The following is an 18830-nucleotide window of genomic DNA, read 5'->3' as shown; positions in this document are numbered from 1 at the left end:
CAAAACATGAAATACTTAATACAACTTGGATATTTATATTTTACCTTACAAAAATATTTTAATAAGAAATGCATGTAAATAAATATTTTTTATTATGTGAACTAACGCTCGATAAAAGTAAAAAATCGCATTATTTTCTATCAAAGGGAAATTTATTCAATATAGTTTTATTCAATATAAGTTTATTCAATATAAGTTTATTTAATATAAGTTTATTCAATATAAGTTAAGTTTTTATTCAATTTAAGTAAAGGGAATTTTATTCAATTTAAGAACCAGTTTTGAACTTACATCTACCGATGTTCAACTCCGTAGCCTTGTAATTTTGAATCCAATCCAGAAGTGCAGTGAACTCCTGGATCTAGTATTGGCAAAAATTAATTTTCATGGAAAATTATTATTATTTTTTTTTTTTTGTTGATGCAACTAACCCGCATTTGCGTTAAATGGAGAGAAAAACTACGAAATCCTTTCGCTGTTAGCCCGACGGCATGAGGATTCTACCCAATGATCCGTCTACCACTGAGGATATTTTGCATCAGCACTGTCGTCGGTACGAACCGGGTGCAAAATTCGTACCGAGCAGAATCGCTGGGACTTGAACCCGAGCCACCTCATTGGGAGGCCAGCGCTCTTTCCTCTTCGCACCGCAGCTCCTAGCTTTGATTATATTAAAAGTTTTTAAAATTAAACTAAGCAGTAGTGTAACAAGCCCATTACGTGCCTTTAACAAAATGACTACTTCCCACTCCTTTCCCAATTTTAGTTATAAGTCGATGTTTTTTAAAGCGTGTGGTCTTTTATTTATAATAAAATAATAGAAAAAGAAAATAAAAGAACCTTAGAACCAGCTGTTAGAGGCTATTAGAATATTTTTATTCTTCTACAATTAAGGAATAATTTGTTATAAAAAAGTACTAATTTCATTAGCAGTTATATTTCTTAGCTATCAATATACTGACTATAAAAATAAAAATAAAAACTCGTAAAGAATATTTTTTCAAAGTACATTAGATTTTATTTAAATACAGAAATCTATTCAAACACTGAGCTTTCCGAAATCACAGATTTATATCTATCTATCTATCTATATATATATATATATATATATATATATATATATATATATATATATATATATATATATATATATATATATATCTTGCATACTTGTCACATATACAGTAACCGTCGAAAAATTTATATTTAAGTAATAAAAAAGAAGTAAATACAATAAGAAATGATTATCAAATTCTGATGATTTAGTATCAAGGACAATCATAACATAGATGTAATTAATATAAAATTAAGAAATAAAATAAATTAATAGCAAATGAAATAAAATTTTAAGAAAATGGTTATCAAATTCTGATGAATGAGTATCAAGGGCAATCATAATATAGATTTAATTTGTATCAATAAAACCAGTTTATTTCTGTTATAAAACTCTAAGTGATCCATCCACATCTAAAAAAAAAAAACTGACTTTGAATTGACTTTGACCATCTCACATTTGCTAAAAGCAACTTATAGTGATTCGTGAAACTTTGATATGATACCCATTTTTTTCTTACTTAAGAAGTTACATTAGAACTTAATATTAAAAAAAAGAAAAGAACTTTATTTTTTTTAAAAATTTATGTAATATTAAAGAATATTTCTCCCAAGTTTTTTTTTTTTTTTTTTTTTTTTTTCGACAATGGTAATAAAACATTTGAATTGAGATCCTTTGGAAATTGTTTTCAAATGGAAAAATAAAGTTTTCGCAAAACTAAATTTTTGAAACCGGTAGGCATAATAGTATTGAAATTTTTCGCCCTTAAATACCCATTAATGTTTAAGCAAAGAAAAAAAAATCTTTATAACATCTGACATTAGAAAGAATAATTAAAGTATTTATTACGTCAAAGTGATTAAATCTGGAATATTTATTTAATATACAGTTTATTTTCAACCCAAAAAAGTTAATAACGTTAGTAATAATAAAAAAAATAAGAAAGATAACACTCGCTTCATACCGCTTAATATCATTTTGATTTTTGTCTTTTTCCCTATATCTCTAAAACCAATTGAGCGCGAATCACAGGCTTTTAATATAAAACAATAAAACTCATTTACATAAAGAAAATTTCGTTAAAGAAAGGCTTTATAATTATTTTCTTTATTTTAAAATGGCAGAAAAAAATTTGCTATATAGAAATAAAAATTATTTTATTTAGTAAATTATGTAATTTCAACGCCAGCACTAAAAATTTGAAATAGTTCATCAGTTTGCGTGATTCAAAAAGTGAAAAAGTCATTATTAAAAATTTAATTTCTTGATGACTTCTTAACTGATTTTGTTCAAAGTTTAAATTTTGTATAACTTGGTGTAAAAATTTTTAAATCTTATAACTAAAGGCTTACCGATGATCGATCATTATTAATTTATCATAGTGAAAAATTACAAATAAATATTTATAATATTATTTTGTTAATAGTACTTCTTATTTTGTTGAAATTATTATTTAGTTAATACTATTTTTGCTTTCCTTCCATCATAAAAAGAAAGAAAATTAAGAAAAACTACTCTATTACTTTAATCGTTTTTACGCCCCTGGCAAAAACTAATCCTGCCATTAACATGGTACACAACTGAAAGGGGTTTTAAACCTTAGAAAAAGTAATAAAGCATATAAAAATTGTAAATAAAATTTTTTTAAAAAATATATATATATATATAATTTAATAGTATTATTATTAATAATAAATTAAAATTATTATTAATTTTTAATTTATTATTAATAATTAACAAATAACTGATAAATAACTAAGGAATAATTTATGTATAATTAATAAATAATTAATTAATAATAGTTTATTATTGTTAATGATTAATTTCAGAATGTTTTTTTTTTTTTTTTAAATTTGAAGTGAACTTCTCTCTTTTAATTCAGAAAGATCCGTAAATTTTAATAATTATTCAAAATTAGTAATTTTAATTTATGAGTTTGATTTCAGAATTATTTAAATTAAAATAAATAAATAAAATCTCATTATTACTTTTTGCGATTAAGTTAAATCAACAACAAAATCTTAAACATATTTACTTCTTAAATTTTTTTATTTAAAAATTGAGGAAAGAATTTAGCTTTCGTTATGTTTGTCAGCTGTCAAAATATGTGGTTTCAAACGCCATAGCTCGTTATGAAACCTTCTATCATAGAAAACTAAGTACTATAAAGATAAATAACAACTATCATAGAAAACTTCTATCATAAAACTAGTATTACTTTAGCGTTGAAAAATCGGTGACATTGATTTTTCGTTGACAATCGTTTAATGACGTGAAGACGAACAAATTGGCAAAGCGATAATTCAAGATTAATGCGAAACATCAAGTCAAAGGGAAAAAAACCCGTCAAATGTCTATGGGGGATGTAGACCAAGTCAGCAGAGTCGGAGTCGAAAAAATTTGCTCGACTCCGATTCCGGTTGGTTAAATGTAGAAACGATGTTTTTAATTTTACGAAAATTATTCAAACAAATATTTATAACTAGTATACGAACAAAAGTACTACTCAAATGAATATTGTGTAAATTATTACTTATCACGAAGTAAATTTATCCCATTTGAATGTTTTTGAGCTTTTATTGAACTGAACTATTGAAAAAGTATCATACGTAAATTTCAAATGCAAATTTATGTAGCTCATTTGAAAAAATAATAAGAATGGTGTGCACATGGGTTAAATACATCATTTGTGATAGTTTCCTAAATTCCAAAATATGGTCTAAAGCAGTGCTCCCCAACCTTTTTATCACCACTGGCCGGTCAATGTTTGATAATTTTACAGCGTTCCACAGAAGGGGATGTTGATTGTTTATATTTTAGATTACTTATATATTAGATTGTTTTGATTTAATAATTTTGATAAAATTTTATTTATTCGATTTATCGAATCCATGGTCGGGCACATTTAAAGGTTTAGTTATAAAAAAAACTTTCAAATTGGAGACCTTTGAGCTCGTAACCAAGAGGAAAACCGAAAAAGAAATGATTGGACGATACCAACAAAGATCTAACCACCTTGAAGGTGAAAAACTGGAAGCTAAAAATAGGAAGGCCTTTGTTCGGCAGGCTATGGCTGGCTTTTGTGATAAATGAGTAATTTAAACGTATTTAAACATGCCTTCAAAATAGAATACAATTAAATGGGCGGTATTGGTGTGGCTCCCGGTCAACCTCTCGTCCATGGAAGGTTGTTCAAACCCGAGAAAAATATACCATAATATATTTACTGGAATAATTTTAGGAAAATACATTGTCCTTGAACTATGTGGATAATTGGACAATTGGCATTGGAAGTTCGGATAATCGACGCTCTACTGTTCATAACTTTTATTGTTAAAACATGAAAGAAACTTATTACTTCAACTGTTTTGTTATATATAATATAAAATACCTATGACTCTAATCTTTTCTTTTATATATAATATTTTTACTAATTAATAAAAATTTTAATTAGTAATAATATTAGTATTTTTCGATAATGCGCTGAAAAGTTTTAAAAGTCTATAAGTCTGGGTCGAACATTTCAACTCCCGACTCTACAGCTCTAATATAGACAGTTCAAATGCAGTTAAATATTTTTTTTTCTTCATATTTTAATAGTAAAAGTTAAATACTTAAAACTTGCAGTAAAAGTTAAATACTAAAAATTAAATACCTACTTAAAAAAGCATCGGTAAACCGAATGCTGATTTACCAGACTGTCCAATTATCCAAAGCGTTCAAACACCATGTATATTTCTCACCTTCTCTAAAAAAAATTTTTTTTAGCGAAAATGCTCTTTTATTTTCAGATTCAGAATATCTGAAAAGGAAAAAAAAATTCTTTTCTCCCATGGTAACCTCAAAAAGTAACAAAATTCGTTACGCACCTGTTTCAATGTGGATGGCAAGTAGTTTCTAAACATAAAAAAACATAAGTTTCTAATATTATTTTAAAAAATAAAAACTTTTAAATATGCCAATTGTAATATGCTACAATAACAAACTACTGGAATTGCAAATTCTAAACCTGGTAAAAGTGTGAAGAAAAAAGTTACTTAAAAGCAATCACATCGCCAGTTTTTTAAATTTGTACAATTATTCGGATTTCGTCCGGATAATCGGTGCTCCATTCTATTTGTTTTGTGTCATCCCCAATTGACGCGATTTATATTTATTCAGAGAAAGTGTTTGTATGCATTATTTTTAGTTTAACTTATTGTTAATCCAAATTATTTAGATTATTTGAAGTGGATTTCTCAAATCATAATGAGCAACTTAAAAGAAAATTTTTTCATGTGTTTGAGATGTTAAATTTTTTACACAATCGTGGAAAAACAGCATCAGAGGAAATAGATTTATTTAAACCCAAAAGGAAGAATAGAAGAAACTTTTATAATGAAGAAATCAGTAATAAATTAAAATATAAACCAGTTTATGATAGCAATTTAGTTTAAATAATAGTATTTTTCCAAGTCATTTAATAAATCATCTTTAATTAAGTGAAAATAAAAAAGCTAACACTGGAAAGAAAAATAAATTTAAAGAAATTCTTGAGAAATTAAGAGTATTGTAATTTCTTTCATTGTTTCACATAAAAAAAGTATAATATTTATGCTAAAGGTAATTATCGATAAATATTTCAATACAAATTGTATTTAACATACCTAATCATAAAATTATAAGTTAATTATAATTTATAAAATAAACTTAAGAATTTTTAACAATAAATTTTTATACAAAAATTACTGAATTTTCCTTTTTAAATCAATAATTTATAAAATTTATAAAGAATTGTTTAAGTGGTAAACAACTTTAAAGCATATTTAATATTTAAGTTAATCATGTCAAAACTTACAAGATTCATTTAAAATAATAGCTTTATAATAATTTATTTTAAATAGTAAAAACGTGTGAGTCTTAAAAAATATGAATGATGTTGTTTAGAGTTTTTTTTTATTTTTACATTTTGATTGCTTTACATTATTTACTAATATTATAAATTGAAGGAGAAAACTGTTTCGTATTTTATTTTATTGTTAAATAAATCAGCTTTTTTTTCAAAAAAAAGATAAATAATTAAAAACAAAATTGCTCCCTAAATTTCCTAAAAAAATTCATTACTTTTAATAAAATTTGCAAAAAAAATATTTAACCGACAATTAAAGTAATAATTTTACCAAGTAATGCTTTTTTTATTTTTCAAATAATTCTATCTTAAATAGAATATACAAAAAATGAAAAGAATATGAGTACACATAATTAATATAGATATAAATATATTTATCTAGATGTGAGTGATCATATTTATTTAGGAAAATCAAAATTTAAAATAAATTATTAAAATTTGTTATGTAGTTTTTAAAATTCTGTTCAAACTTAAAATAAATAATATAAAATAGTTATTTTTGAAGAAAAAAATGTCAACAACTTTAAATTTTTGTTTCAGATTAAATTTTACTTGTTTTATATTAGAACAGTTCATTCATTAGCTATCATTAAGCAACTGTATTAGTCAATTTTAGTTCCTACCATTTCGTTCGTTTTTCCTATTTCTTCCATTTCCCCCCACTTTTCTCCCATGTCCAGGAAATAATAGGTTTTTCCCGGACGAAATGTTAACCCTGGTTAAAAATTTGTTCAAGAGATAATTCAAAAATATAGCCGTTTTCTTTAAATCCTTAATTTATTTTCGAGCTCTCTTAAATATTATTGACATCCAAAATTAGTTGGGTAAATCTGTAATTTTTAAGGCAGTATTCGTAAGATAGTTCTCCTTTTTCATCGACATTAATTTCAAACACGTTTTTCGGAATACTGCTTTTCACTGTTATAACATTACCTACTTTAATTGAATTATTTCTTTAAAAAAATTTATCACAACTTTTGTACTACTGGATGGGTTTTCATTCTATTAAGTGCTAAGAACATATCTCAAAAACGTAACTACAACCAAATTTCAAAGTATCAAAAGAAAATACAGGGTATTGTAAAAATCTCCGGATACAAAACTTTTAATGTAGCTTATTAAAGATAAATAGATTAACAAAGTATAACAAATAATAATAAGAGTAAACTTTTACAAATAAATAAATTGAATTGATTTCAATATGACCGCCTTTTGAAATTTTGCAATTATTGCGCTTTTATTTTTAGCAATGGGTTGCAAACCTTTAATTTATCCCATTCCTGCTGAAACAATTGATTTAAAAGGTCCAAACTTCTGTGTGGCTTAGTGCAGACCCTAGACTCCAAAATGAATCATACACTGTAATCCATGGGACATGGATTACATCATTCATTGCATGTAATCTATAAATTTGCTTGACATCATAAATAAAAAATAAAAAAACAAACATTACCTGAACTAGGAGATATATTATAAAATATTTTATTGTTAAAGTGGAAGACAAAAAGAAATGAACACCCGAGCTCCTAAAGGCAAAAGGAAAAAAGGTTGGTCCCAATCTGGGAAGAGAAGGGTTGGAAAAGATCGGGCTGACTGAATCAAAGGATGCAACGCGGGGAACTGCAAACCATGAATCGCACTGAACCAATATAAACTATCAGAAATTTTTGATGGGACCTTCAAGAATTTTGACTTGGATATACCAGTATAACAACTTACGGGGGAAAACAACATACTCAGATTTAGCAGATAATTTTAGGTACTAAAATTCTACGAAGCGAAGTCACAGTTCAGAGCTGCGTCAGAGCCGGTTGTTGATTGGGTACGCTACCTCTTGAAATTTTATTCTTTTAAACTATCTCAAAATATGCTAACAGATATAAATGACGTGGAAGATTTACGTGAATTTTCAAAGAAAGATTGCAATATATAGTGTAGTAATTTTGATAAATAGTGCAAACATGGCGTACTCCCTTAGGAAAATTTGCCATAGAGAAGCCTATGGTAATCTATGGCTGCCATAGAAATTTGTATGGCAAGATACCAAGCGCCTATGGTTACCATAGAGATTTGTACAGCACAACCCCATAAGCCTATGGCTACCATAGAAATTTGTATGGCAAGATGCCATAGGCCAATGGTAACCATAGAGACCTGTATGGCATTTATATGGCACGTCACCATTCTTCTATGGCAACCATAGAAATTTGTATGGCAGTATACCATAGGCCAATGGTAACCATAAGGATTTGTATGGCACATCACCATTGGCCTATGGCAACCATAGAAATTTGTATGGCAGTATACCATAGGCCAATGGTAACCATAAAGATTTGTATGACAGTATACCCATGGGGAAAAGCTGATCTAGATCCCCACCAACGAAACAACATCTCCTATGGAGTCCTCAAAAACATCTTCTAAAAGAAATAAATATCCATTTTTTCACCCGGAAGTTAATTAAATTCAACAAGTAATCCCACAAGGCATTCCTGGTGAGTCTTTTCCGGGCTTCGGGTGGCCAATTTTTCGATTTTTGAGTGTTTGAAACCCGATGTTCCATTAATCTAGGTTTAGAGTATCAGACCGCCATATTAACGCGTCATCCACTACAAGTGGAATCTTTCACTAACTTTGGCTACTTATTTTAACATTTTTTCGATCTCATTCTTGGTCAAAAACATTTTATTGCAAACGCCAATGCGATTATCTATCTGAATTTATTAAGTTTTTAATTTCCGGCGGTCTGGTACTTTTATTATCTGTATCTTTTCAAAGTATGTCGCGATTGGGTATAGGTTTTCGCTAAGTTAAATTTTGCCATTTGTTAACGCTGACTTTGTACACTTTAATTAATATCTTGCTGTTTATATTTTTATCTAAAATTTTTATATTTCTTTCGCCCAACTGTTTCTGATTAAACGACATCTTTTTTTTTATTCCATCCCCTCCCTCTGATTTTATATAAATTTTTAAAGTCACATCACTTTTCCATTATTAATGGTGTTCTATTCCCCATGCAATTTGTAAACAATCTTTATGATGAAAAACGCAGTTAAGAGCTTATCATCACGCCAGATCCATCATTTCTTTAATAATTAAATTTTTTAAATTCTTTTAACTTGTTCAGTGACAATTTCATTTTATTGCTGTCATATATCAATATCAAAGTCAGTGTTTACATTCTCATTAGTTTCTGATTTTAATTCCACTTAGGTTCTTGCAATGCTTTTTTACATTATCTTACTTATGTTAGGGCTTTATATTTTTATTTTGTGTTTAAATTTTTATTGCCATTTTTTTTTATCATATCTCTGTGTTTTACTATCTTACAACTAATATTTCTTAAGTATCCACATATATTTGCACAATGTCCTGTTACATATCTATACATAGCTTAGGGTCATCACTTAACTAGATTACTGATTGACAATTGTTTTGCTTCAATATCATCAACGGGACAGTCCCTGGCCATATCATCTGCTGCTGTAACCAAAAATGCTTTTAACAATTTAATCTTTCCTTAAGTTTACAACATTTTCGTCATAGCGATTCCCATACCCAATTAATTTTTATTTGCTATCCCTGACCAAGTGTCAATAGCAATTATTAATTTTACCAATTTTAATCATGCCTTAAACATGTTTTGTATTTACCAATGTTTCTATATTGCGTTCTCTTTTCTAACTGTTCTTAACACAACTCAACATAAATTTTCTGAGTTTTATATCCCTCACTAGTAGAGGATCAACTAATTTAGCCTGTTTTCTATTCTTAGCTTTTCATAGTCTAATACCATCTTTTTTATCGATAAAATTTTGCTCACATGCCACCACTGGTTGCACCGTTATATATTCGGCTTTTGTCCTGTTTGGTCTATTTTAAAATAATTTCGCTTCGACCACCGGCCCCACTCTTTATCTTTAGAGTTTTCATAGTATTTTACTGTTTTAGTAGTCTGTTTAATTTTTAGCTTAGTATCACATATCAACACTTAAAAATTTTTCATACTTGCTCCGACCATCGGACCAATATTTAAATTCGCTTTCTTTTAGGTTCCTCTAATATATGACGCTTATCTAACTAATTATGATGCCAATCAATCAAATTAACGTTTTTTAATACCCCGCCTGTACTCAATATATTTTGTTCCTAATCAACCTAACCAATATTTTCCCCACTCGCTCCGACCACCGGACCCATTTTCTAACGGTTAGTACTAACCGTTTAAAATTTATTTGAATAAGAACAGCATTCAGAAAGGATTCTGCATATGAAACAGGGGAAGTTTATCAAGGAAATTTTAAAAAAAAAAAGCTTTCTGGATATATACACTACCGGTCAAAAGTTTGCGAAAATTTTGAAATCTCCAAAAAAAAGTTCTAAATTCAAATGTTCATAGAACTGCGAAAAATCATTCAAATTGCATGAAACTTTGATATGTTCTAAGGTGAACCCTCTACAGTTAGTTACATATGATCAAATTGCAATACTTTGTTTTTTGCGAACTGAATCCAGCTTTTCATCACGGATTGTTTCTATGGTGAAAAAAGTTGTTAAGTTTGAACACTTGCCAAACTTGCAAAAAAAAATTTTTGTACTTTCTGTTAATAGAAAATAGTTATTTGAACAGTTCTATGTAAGCCCTCAAAATTTCAAATCGATTTGATTTTTTTTGACGAAGTTATAGAATTTTGAAAAACATGTGTACTTTTCTCGATTTTTAAGCATTCCACATATGCGGTCCTTTGGTCTATACATCTTCGACCAAAGAACTTTTTAATTTTAATGTTTTCTATATTTTCAAATAATTAATATTGATTATAAAACAAATTTTCTTATTTATTATTGTAATTATTATTACTACAAAGAATTTATTATGAATATAATTAAAACAATATCTCATAGATGTCACATTTCATCGAAAATTTGTTTGTTCTTGCAAACGATGCTCTGATATTTGAATCGAAGTCAGTTATGGGACATTTTACAACAGGAATAGAACTCTATATCACTTGAAGTGATTAATGGTTTATTAGAACGAATGCTATGCATATGTAAGGCTATAATAAAAGCAAAAGATGGATGGTTCGAGGAATCTAAGATTTAAATGTTAATTTATTTAATTACAAAATACGAATAAGAGTATGTTAAATATTTGAAATGTTGTAAATAAAATAGTTTAATAAAAATGCAAATTTTTTATACTATTGTTATTATTTTTTCAGAATTATTTATGTAATTATTGTTATAACTTTTTATTTTAATTTAATACATGTAAAAACTAATACATGTAAGCAATAAATATAAACAATAAATATGAACAATAATAATTGCAATAATGAATAAGAGTATTTGTTTTATGATAAATATTAATTATTTGAAAATATAGAAAACATAAAAATTAAAAAGTTCTTTGATAGAAGATGTATAGACCAGAAGACTGCATATGTGGAATGCTCAAAAATCGAGAGAAGTACACATGTTTTTCAAAATTCTATAACTTTGTCAAAAAAAGTCGAATCGATTTGAAATTTTGAGGGCTTGCATAGAACTGCTTAAATAACTATTTTCTATTAACAAAAAGTACAAAAAATATTTTTTGCAAGTTTAGCAAGTTTTCAAACTTAACAACTTTTTTCACCATAAAAACAATCCATGATGAAAAGCTGGATTCAGTTCGCAAAAAAACAAAGTATTGCAATTTGATCATATGTAACTAACAGTAGAGGGTTCACTTTAAAACATATCAAATTTTCATGCCATTTGAATGATTTTTCGCAGTCCTATGAACATTTGAATTTAGACCTTTTCTTTGCAGATTTCAAAATTTTCGCAAACTTTTGACCGGTAGTGTATTTATTCTACAATTATTAAGTTTTGCATTTTTAATATCCATTGCGAAAGATTCTTGTAAAAAACTATTTTTTGATGTATGGTAAAATATCAACGAGAAATGTTGCCATAGCTGCATGGCAATAGGTGTACCATAGCCTATGGAAAAATATTTCGTCTTAAGCTGTAGCACATCTTAGTTTTATAGCAAAAATTTGCCATGTAAAAAAATGCCATAGGATATTCCTACGGGGTTTTGCTTATGGTAAAATTTGCCATAAAAAATGCCATAGGATATTTCTATGGGGTTTTGCCTACGGCAAATTTTCCTAAGGGCTACTATTTGAGATAGGCGCTTTCATTTCACTTCGAACCTACAGAAAGAATTGAGCAATTTTTTCGTGCACTACGACTCCGCGATAATGATAATTCAAAGCTGTCAAATTGAAAACTCGTCCTCCTAACTCCCCTACTTCTATGTTGGGTAACCTTATACTAATTGACTGGCCACTGTCATAGGAAAGGGAATTGTCTGCTGCTCGTGCCGACTTGCTATCACAAAAAAAAAGGAAAGAAAAATCTCATGAAACTCAGCTTTACATCTTATATGTTTTTTACTAGCTCATAAAAGAACTAAATAATATGTTTATAAAACTCCGAAGCAGCGTTATTTTCTTCAAAATGATTTTATAATTTTCTTTTAACATGCACATTTTCAAAGTATATGATGATTTGGTTACTATTTTGAAAGATAAATTTGAACTAATAGTAACTAAAGTGCATAAATTTATAAAAACTTTACTATGCAGTCATATAGATGTCATTTGTTTAAAGTAATTACTCATTTAAAAATAATTTTAATGTTACCTTAAAAATCAAACAAAGGTTGTAAAATTATCTAAACTGATTTGTTGCTTCATAAAACTTTTTTATGTGAAAGTAAAACTTCGAGATCAGTAAGATTAATATGCTAATAATGTTAATCTGTAATTTTAATGTAAGATAAATATGCTAATAATGTAAGATTAATATGCTAATGTGAGATTAATATGCTATATGCTAACAGATATAAATAACGTGGATGATTAAAGTGAATTTTCAAAGAAACATGGCGATAAATAGTGTAGTAATTTAAAAAATAGTGCAAAAATACTGCAACAGACCAACCATAAATAAAAAAATTTATAAATAAAACATTCTTTCTCCTCCTCAACCCCTGTTTCACAAGTTCCTCTGCTACTGTGCCCCTAAATGTTGCTTTTCCCTTTACTCACAGGGTCCATACCAATCCTTTGGAGACCGGCTTGCATTAGGTCGATGAAAGCTAGCCTTCTTCTCTTATGTATAATGTATGTGGGTGATTCTCAAGGAATATGACAATTTACAGTCTTTTGCTCCAAGATCTAATACTATACTACTAAAAGAACTTTTTTTTAAAAATTTAATAGCATTACTGTTAGCATTTTAAAATGACCTTGTACTAGTATTGACTGTTTTGTATATTTATAAAATTTTATTGAATTTCAAAATGTCATGTTTCTGGTATGTCACAAACAATATTTCCAATAATAACTAGCCTCAAAACTTCGCATAAATTTTTCAATATCTATTTTTTTTTAATCTCAACCATTGTAAGCATTTCTAGAATATACGCAGAGGGTATTATTTACAAAAACTTCATTTAAAATAATTTTTTCTGTCAATAATTTGTTTGTCACATGAAAATCTGTCATTTTCCTAGCTACTTTTATTTAGTGATTTATAATCAAAATACATAGCCCCAGCAATCAATATCTTATGCTAATAGATTGATTAGATACCATCTTATCTGAACATGTCTTGTTGCATGATTAAAGAACCAACTTTCTGGTTCAAAATCTATTTCAAAAAATTTTTTCAAGGTGAGTAGGTTTTTATGTTGTCATTTTCCTGTCTTCTTGAAATCATTAATAACATAAACGACATAGATTTATCTGAGTTATTTCAAGAAATCCTGTTGTTTTCTGCGAAATGTAAACGTTTTAGGCCAAAATGTTAAATGAAAGTAAAGTTAAATGCTATAAAATGGCAAATTTGTCATTATCCTGGCTTATGAATGCCCGGATATGTGTTACCAGAAATTTTTTTAAACAGTATACTGTAAGGAGGGAAAGCAAATATTAACTTTATACCAAGATTATGTATGATTGTAATATGCTTGAATGTAATCAAAGTTATTTATTTATTTAATGATTGATTATTATACGCAATTTTATTCTGTACATATCAGCAACAAAAACATTTTTGATTCTTTCTACAGTGGATAAAAAGAATTAATTTAAGCAATTTATGGTTCATCTAACATAAAGGCTTAAGTTGAGTTACTTACTATTAACTTAAAATGACTGTTTTTTAAACTTCTAAGCTAATATGTCATTTTCCTGCCATTCAAGATTAGGTGACTTTCTGTTTTTTTTTGATCAAACGTCAATAAACTACACTGCTATCTGTAAGATATTAATAAATACAACTAAATAAGCATATAAAAAAATTTAGATTATTTTGAAGACTTTAAATTTGAAGAATTTTTTTTGGTCCGCATGGTCATGTTTCCAAAGAATCACCCATGTATTTTAGAGGGATAGACCATATGTGCCTCCCTATAGGCCCCTGATACTACATCTATAGTGACCCATCTTTAACAATTAAGAACATGTTTTTTTGGCATGTTCACTGCTTCTAAAGACGCAGATAATATTGAGGTGGTTTTAATACAAATAATAAAATATTTATGACTAAAATAAAATAATTTTAACTTTTCCACCACGTCAGACATTAAATGTAGCATTTAATAGTTTATTTACTTAAATTCTAAAATATGAATAATTAATATGAAGTAACAAATCAAAGTAAATTTTTCTTTTAAATTTACAAAAAGTATACTTTTCTTTAAATTTACGAAAAGTATACTACCCGGTGGCTGAGCGGTAGCGCTTCGCGCTGTCGTGCCACAGGTCCTTGGTTCGATCCTTGGGCCGGGCAAGGCCGACTCAGCCTTTCATCCCTTCAGGCTTCTGGCTTCCCTTCCCTTCAGGCTTCCCTTCAGCCCTTCAGGCATCCTTTCACCCTTCAGTGGGTCGATAAAATGAGTACCAAGCAAGCTTGGGAACTAACACTGGGGGTTCCGCGTTCGGCTGACCACCTGACCGGAACATATGCTCCTGCACCCCAGAGCCCAAGGTCAAGAAAACTGAGATGGGCACAGTCGGCCTTGGCCCTCTTAATGGGCTGTCGCGCCACTGAGTTAGTTAGTTTTCCATTAGCATGATCTAACAGAAAATATTGCTATAATAAATTTCAACACGTTTTATCATGTGCTCGCAAATAAGCGTGCCATGTCATAAAATATGATGACTTCTCAGGTTGGAACTGGGCTGAAAGTTATAAATTGCGATTGTAAAATAACTTTGCTGACACTCTGGAGAGCATACTGTTTGAGTGAACGGATGTTTTTTTAATAAAAAATATGTTTTTAGGGATTTAAAATACAACTTTCAATAAAGAAATGACTTTTTACATCACTTACATTAAAAAGATAATCAGAAATTGTTTTGTCAAACCATTTAACAGTTTTATGTTGTTGTTTTTTAACTAAAAAAAGTGGTTTAAAATGAAACTTTGAATAGGTAATTGACTTCTTAAGACATTTATATTTCAGAAATAGTTCTGTTAAACCACCTAACTGTTTTATGTTTTTTTTAATAAATATATAGTTTGAAGGATTTAAAAAACGACATTAACTAAGTTCTGAAATTTTGAAATCACCGATCCACAAAATTGAATTTTTTATTCTTTAAATAAATTTGAATAGTTGTTTGTTATAGAACAAATTTATTGCGATTGTGATAAAGACTTATTTCTTGCAAAAGGCAAGGTTTTTTGTTATACGAAACTAAAATATTTTTACTATTGTTAAAATATTAATTTTATTTAATTTGTGCACCCGTATTAATCCAAATCAAATTATTAATTGTTATTTTTAATGGTGTTTTTATGAAGATCAATAAAAGTACTACATACATATACATTTATACTAAAAAGAAGGTACACGAAGTCTAACTCGCAAACAGTACAGTTTTTTATTATGAAACATCATTTCCGTTTCACATCAGTAGTTGAGATAGATATAGGTAAATTATGGAAGATGTAAGTTTTGGCAAAAAAGTTTTAAAGAATCAGAGGAATTTTTTCCATTGTGAGAAAAATAATATAATTATAAAAATCCCGTTTGTAGTACCAATGGAAAAGAATTAATTTCAAACGATTTTTCGTTCTATTTCAGATAATAAATTGCGACAATTAAAATACTCGTAAAATGAAGAATTGTGCTTTTGAATTCAATACTCATAACAATAGAATTTTTATTCCAAGTCTATAAATAAACCGTTTAAATTTAGCCCTTAAACGTAATATTAGTTTCCGATTAAGAAAAAAAGTGGTTGTTTTTCAAAAGCTCTGTCGTAATATGAAATATTTTACGAATAATAGGCTATTTTCATAGCTGCTGTGAGTTTGCAACTGTTACTCATGACTGTTAGATGTTTAGCTTATCTAACGCCAGCGCTTATTTTGAAAATGGCGCAAAATGCCAATGTGGAGAAAAGTCACAATTTTTCAAAAATGAAAAGTGCTTGAGGTCTAAATTTTTAATATTTAGAAACTTACTCCAATACTGCACTACCTGCAAAAACTGAGAATAAGGCAGTGATTTTGATAATTTTCATCCAGGTGGAAAAATGTCGCTAAATTGGCGATTTTCGAAAAAGTATAACTTTTAAAATATTTAAGTCATTTGTCCATTCTAAAGCCCAGATAATTCTTCAAGGCAAGATTATTTATTATATATTCATTTGGTTTGGTGATATATTCATGTATTTCATTATATATTCATTTGGTTCCGCTTTTGCTATTTTGAATACGCAGTTCAAAGAATTCCATGAAAATGCAGAATTTCAGAAATATTTCATTCATGAAATGATTATTTCATTCAAAAAATGATTTTATCAAGTATTAAATTTTTGCATCATCTTAAACAACGTAATTTTAAATGACAGCAAATGTTATTAAAAAGAGTATTTTTATAATTAGAGTTATTAAGCTTTAGATGTTTCAGCTCGCTATCGACACCATAATTTTCAGATATCGGTTCACATTTTGCCAGTCAAATATCTGTTTAAAACAAATGGTATGTTTAGGGAAAGTATGTTTATTTAGATTATCGTCTGCATTAATTAGTTGCGATACTTAAGGAATCATTAAGATATAGCATTGTTGAAAAAAACTGCCGTTAATTAATTTATTTTTTTAATTTTTAGATTATCTCTTAAACTGGAATATTACGTAATTCAGATGAGGAAGTTTTTAATTTCCAATAAAATTGTAATTACAATTTGAGAAACCTTAAATTTTTAACTACAAACCAATTAGGTTACAGAATTACGAACTTTACTATAAAAAGCATATTGAAAAATACAATTGGTTTAACCATCGTTATTTGGAATTTTTAATTGCAATGAAAAAGAAGAAAAAAAAGAAATGTCGGAAATTCGATTGAAGTAGCAGTGTTTTAGATAGTATTAAGGCATATATCTTATTTTTTGAAACCCGCAAATTTTGTGAATTTTGAAGTGGGAAAAAGTGAATTATAGAAATATCCTGCAATATGTAAGAAAATATTACAAATTAAAAGAAATCATTTTTATGAAATAATTAAAAAAAATTAATTGATATTTTGTTTGAATAAAAACAGCTTTAAAGTAAGTAACTTACCATTTTTATCACATTAGAGATCCATATAAATAAAAGAACTCTACGGTATCTTTAATTTTTAAGGGCAGTGGGATAACTATCCTACTATTTTCTGACAAATATATAAACCATTAAAATTGTAACTTTTTTTCATTATTTGAAAATATTAAATTATAATGATTGAAAAAAATGAAAAAAAAAATCCCATAATACAGCCCTAAAACTTCATAATAATAATATTTTCTCACAAACTTTTGCTTAAATTTGATATTTTTAATTAAGTTCTTAGTGAATTCAATTAACTAATAACTTCAAGAAAAAAAAATTTCTATAGACATTATTTACAAAACAAATTTTGGTTAAAAATTCAAAATCTTTAATTTTGAAGAAGGTTGACAACTACCTCACTTATTTTTGACAAATATATAAAGAAGTCAAATAATAACTTTGTTTTCATAATTGATAAACAATAAGTTATAATAATTGAAAAAAAAATGAAATAAAAATTCTTAAAACAATAATATAGTTCTAAAACTTCTTCTTAATAATAATTTTTCCTCACAAACTTTTGCCTGAACTTGACAATTTTGTTAATTAATTAAGTTCTACGCGAGTTCAATTAACTAAAAACTTTAAGAAAAAATTATTTCTATCAACATTTTAATTTTTGGTTAAAACTTTTAAAATTTCAATTCTCACCGCAATGGCTGTTTTCATAGCTTTCCCTTGAATAGATATTCCTCCACTTTTCCCTCAGTACGAAGATATCTTTTTACACAGCAAAAGTAAAAAGTTGAGAAGTCAGCGAATCTCAGTACCCACCCCTATTCATGCGCAAACCACGTCACTATGGATACCATCTTCTTCAGTTCTAAGAATCTTTTATCTCTTCATAATTATATTTCCCATTATGCTTCATTCAAATATTTGATTCGAAAAAGAGTTGAAATTTTATCCCTGAAAACGGAACCATTTGCTATGTTTGAAACTTTTTATTAGAAGGTGTATAGCAATAATATTTTTTTCTGTCAGGGATGAAATAAAGATAGTTATTAGGGATTAATATATACCTGTTTCTACCATAACCGGTCAAATGACAGGACTTTATGTTTCTTGATTGAATGTATGAAATATGGATGTTAAGGAAGGAAATAAACTAGCAAAAAAACATTTTTATGTATTACAAACACAAAGAATAAGAATTCATTGCTCAACGCATTTTTTACATATACAGGGTGTTTCCATTGTACATTTTTCGCAAACATA

The 18830-nt window shown here is 27.8% G+C and overlaps 1 protein-coding gene across 1 annotated transcript in view; it reads right to left on the bottom strand.

Moving 5' to 3' along the window:
* Positions 1 to 18386, bottom strand: part of LOC107446984 (glycine receptor subunit alpha-2) — a 66820-nt gene extending 48434 nt beyond the window's left edge. Inside the window, exon 1 of the mRNA XM_087154788.1 lies at positions 18264 to 18386. The gene's annotated coding sequence lies outside the window, so the exon portion shown is untranslated. The remainder of the gene's footprint in view (positions 1 to 18263) is intronic.
* Between the last annotated feature and the right edge of the window lie 444 nt (positions 18387 to 18830).

The sequence above is a fragment of the Parasteatoda tepidariorum genome, chromosome 11 (genome assembly GCF_982258835.1).
Source record: "Parasteatoda tepidariorum strain Cologne lab strain chromosome 11, Ptep-v5.0, whole genome shotgun sequence".
NCBI classification, from domain to species: domain Eukaryota; kingdom Metazoa; phylum Arthropoda; class Arachnida; order Araneae; family Theridiidae; genus Parasteatoda; species Parasteatoda tepidariorum.
The sequence above is the reverse complement of the archived record's forward strand: the minus strand, read 5'-3'. Positions and strand labels throughout refer to the sequence as shown.